Genomic DNA, 4,644 nt, shown 5'->3' on the forward strand with positions numbered 1-4,644 from the left:
AAAACCATTGTGACAAATGACTCAGCTTTTGATAGTGAAGTTAATTAATTCTGAAGTTAGAGCCTCCATTGGAGTATCTGGAAAAACCCGATTAGGAAGTGTGCTTAGGCAGCGTGACACGGGCAGCAGGAGTGTGACAGCCAGGTGAAACCCTCCCCCCGGCTGGCAGCCAGGATCTGCCCCCAGCAAGGGGATTAAAGGCCAGACATCCTGGTGCTTGCCTCCTGATCCATCCCTCCATCCATCAAAGCATCCAGGGAACACAGCCTCATTAATGCTGGACTGAGTGACCAGGAGCAGCTCTGCATTGGGCGCTGACCTTCAAGAGCGTCTCCCTGAAGCCATCTTTCATCTCTTTCATTTGCATTACAATCCTGTTTGCCTCATTATTCCTTATCCACTTCTTCTTCAAAGGATTTAAATCAAATCAATTAAATTGTGGCAGGCTGGAGCAGCAGTGAACCTTTCCTTGTGGCTCAGCGTGGTCCAGCTGGACCTGACTACAGAATGGGTTTAATCTTCTGCTATTTGTTCTTTTATTGCATCTGGGCTACCACTGCCCGCAGATGCCTTTGTTCCCTGTCCATCCTTCACCCATCCCATGCAGACACAATCCATGGACAGGCTGGTCCTTGTCTGACCTTGGGGCAGGGATTCTCTTGGCTCCCTCACACAGCCTGGGATCAGGAAGGTGGGGAGGTGCTGGCCATGGAACAGTTGTGGGAGCCCTGGGGCACTGCCATAATGCTTTTTGTCCTGTGCCATCCCTTTCCATCTCCTCTGCTCAGGGAATCAAGAATCATGGAATCATTCAGGTTGGAAGTGCTCTCCAAGACCATCATGTTCAACTGCTCCTCCAGCACTGCCAAGGCCACCACTAACCCATGTCCCTTCATGCCACATCCACACAGCTTTTAAATCCTTCCAGATATGGGGACTCTACCATTTGGCAACCCTTTCAGTGGAGAAATTTCCCCTAATATCCAATTTAAGCCATCCCTGGTGCAAATCGAGGCCATTTCCCCTTGTCCTGTCCCTTGTTCCCTGGGAGAAGAGACTGATCCCCACTCCTGCCAGGGAGGCAAAGTGTCAGTGCAGAGGGAAAAACGCTGAGGAACATCACGAGTGTGGGCAAAACCCGCAGATCTGGGCACGCAGCTGCTGCCAGAGTGGTCGGCTGGTCCCGGAAGATGCGTGGTGCTGGCCCACACACAGCCACCCCTGCTCCCCCAGCATCTCTCAGAATAAAGAGGCTTAATCAGAATGGATTTCTGTTCCTCCCCTGCTATTTTTACTGCTACTCAACTGTCGGAAATCCAGCAGGGAGAGCAGAGCTGGTGGGGAATTGCACCAGCTTGCACCAAGGCAGGCAGCTCGTGCCATGGGCACTGCGGCTGTGGCACGGTGGCATCGCTGGCACCCCGGCAGCACAGCACACAGGGACACCCCAGCCTCACCACTGGAGCCCTGCTGGAGCCAGTGGATTGCAGCCAGCACTTCCAAAGTGTGTGCAGATATAAATAATCCCCTCGTAGGAGTGGGGAAGGATGAACACATGTGCCCAAGGCTCTGGAGTCCTTATCCCCTCGCAGCCCCCGGGAGCAGAGAATGAAGTGAAGACAAGGCAGGGCTGGAGCATCTCCCTGCATCGCTAATGACCCAAACTCGCCTTGTATCAGCCTCTCTTCCTTCAAGGAAAAACCTAATCCAGCTAGGGATTATTTCTGACTACTTACTTCCTGTCACTTTGCCAATTTAAATGCAGCAGAGCTTTCATTGCTGGATTTGGGAGGACAAAGCCTAACAGATCTCAGGTTAGGACATTTTTGCCTGCAAGGACAGCATTTTTCTTGCAGGAGTTGTACAGTCTTAGCAGCGTGGGCTGGATTTTGTAATTTGTTTCTACTTGCCCAGCACAGTAGGGTCCAGGTCCAGGAGCAGGAAGATAACAATGGACAAGGTAGGGAACAGGAAGAGGTGATGGAGCTGGAGATGGAGCTGGAGCTGGAGCTGGAGCTGGAGGAGCCCAGGCTGCCCACAGAGACCAGTTGTGACCCTGCAGTTTGAGCTGCAGAGCAGGACACCAAGGTCACCAAATTCTCATTGACCCCAAATCTTAGTGAACCCCTGGAGATCCCAGAGCTCCGAGTTCACTTCTGGAACTGACACTCCATCCATGGAGCCGTGAGAGGGGTGCAGGGGTGTCCCCACCTCCAGCCCCACAGGGGCCAACACGATCTGACACGGACTTTGCTTCTGTTGGAGCTCTCTTTGTTCAAAGCCTAGGAAACGGTACATGTGCACTCTGCTCACACCTACACACGCTGTGTTAAAATAACACAATTAAGGCTGCAAAATCCCCCACTCACAACGCAATTTGCAGCCCCTCAGCTGTGGGTGGGAGATATCTTTGCTGCCTCTGCGCAGGCCGGGGGCCGGGCAGGGCGCTGGCGTCAGGCGCTGCCCCACGCGCTGGTGACAGCAGGGGGACACAGCCAGGGGTGGCAGGGGTGGCAGCATGAGGCAGATGTCCCACAGAAACCTGGCCTTTTCCTGCGCCGTGCTCTGAGCCACTTTCGTGGAGCCCACGGGATTGCTCAGCACCAGGGGCTTAGGAAAACCATGGAGAGCAACTTTTTACACAGATAGGACAAGAGAGAATGGTTTTGAATTAAAAGAGGAGAAATTTATATCAGACATGGGGAAGAAGGTCTTCCCTGTGAGGGTGGGAGGCCCTGGCACAGGGTGCCCAGAGCAGCTGTGGCTGCCCCTGGCTCCCTGGAAGTGTCCAAGGTCAGGCTGGACAGGGCTTGGAGCAGCCTGGATAGTGGAAGGTGTCCCTGTCCAAGGCAAGGGTGGGATTGGATGATCTTAAAGATTCCTTCCAGCCAAACCATTCCAGGGTTCTGTGATTCATGGTCTCAGGGCAGCCCAGGGTTCATCCCAGTGCCAGTCTGTGACACCAAGGTGTGACCTGGGTACCATCGTGTGCCTCTGCCAGCAACTCTCCCCAAAACTGAGAAGCGAACCGTCCCCCCCCCTCAAAAAAAAAAGCCCAGGAAGAGCTCCTGTGGTGCAGGGTGGGTGGGTGCTGCTGACCCCAGCCCGTGTCCCCATGCTCACACTCCTCAGAGGGCTGTGTCCCCTCCCAGCTCACCGAGCACTGCCACTCTCCAGATGGGAAGGCTGGGAAGCAGGAGCTGGTGCTGTGAGCCCGGAGAGCCTGGGCAGAGCCGCACCGCCTCCAGCCTGAGCTGGGAACCAGGCACAGGGCCCGTGGGGAAGCAGGGAATGAACCAGGGTGATCCACAGCCGGCAGCCAGCAGGGCAGCAATCAGCGTGCCCTGCCTGGGGAGCAGCACAAACGGTGATTTCAGGCTGAGGAGCCACTTAATTTTTGCATTCTTAATTTCTCAGTGCCTTCATAATTCTCTGTTTGCCTTTTTGGAGTAAATAACTAGTATTTCCATGTGAGTGCATACAGATGAGGGCTGGGGAAGCACACGCCATCGTGTAAATCATTCGCTTTCCCGTCTCACCGTGGCCCTTACAGGACCGTGAATTTCAGAGGTAAGTGTATTCCAGGCTTGTTGGAAAGGTCGCATGAGTCATGGGCTCATCCAGCCGGCTGAGGGATGTTTCGGGAGATGGGGAGACAGCGGAGAGGGAGAGGGCAGGGGGGTTAGCTGCTGGGAATGCTGCAGGAGTGGCTTGTGGGTACGGGGGATGTTCACGCTGAAGCAGCTCCTGGGCAGGGGATAAACACCGGTATTACCGGGGCAGGGACAGTTCCGTGGGCAGTGCTGTGCCCTCCCTGGGGTCTCGTCCCAGATGCCGCCCGGTGCCCGGTTCCGGTGCGCGGGCACCGTGCAGACTGAGCTGGGGGGAATCGGAATCGAGCCGCCCCGTGCCGGGGGCTGCTGCGGGTGGGTCACTGTCCCTGGGCGCTGCTGGCACTTCCAGGGGACTTCCCAAGACAGTCCCGGTCCGGTCCCAGAATCCCGGGGGGTGGTCCCCGGGGCAGTGGTCACAGTCTCGGTTCCCCGGTCCCCGCTCGGTCCCGGCACCCCGGGGTGGGTTCCCCCCGCCCAGTCCAGCTATTCCTGTAGGGTCCCTCTCCCGATCCCCCCGGGGCAGTCCCGATCCCAGCACCCCGGGGTGGGGTTCCCGGGGCTGTCACGGTCACGGTCCCCGCCCAGTGCCGGCACCCCGGGGTGGGTTTCCCGTGCCGATCTCCGTCCCCCCCCGGTGCCGGTCGCCGTCCCCGCCGCCGGCCGGCGGTGGGAGCGGGCGGGGGGCGGTGTCCCGGCGGAGCAGCCCCCCTCGGGTCCCGCCCCCCGCTGCCCCTCGCCCCCGCCGCCCCCCGCCGCTGCCTTGGCCGGGCGGCGCGGGGGAGGCGCCGGGAGAGGCGGCGGGAGCGCACGGCGGAGCCGCTCCGGGCTGGGCTGGGCTGGGCTGCGCTGCGCTGCTGCGCTCCGCGGGTGCGCTCGGGCCATGCGTGCCGGGCTCCCCGGGGCCGGGCCGCCCCGCTCCGCGCCGCCGCGGGGGCCCGGCTCTCCGCCGGCCGCGGGGGCATGAGGCGGCGGGCGGCGGGCGGCGGCGCCGGCCCTTCCCCTGCGAGCCGCCGCCGGAGGATGAAGCAGC

The sequence above is a fragment of the Erithacus rubecula genome, assembly GCF_903797595.1.
Source record: "Erithacus rubecula genome assembly, chromosome: 17".
Lineage (NCBI taxonomy): Eukaryota > Metazoa > Chordata > Aves > Passeriformes > Muscicapidae > Erithacus > Erithacus rubecula.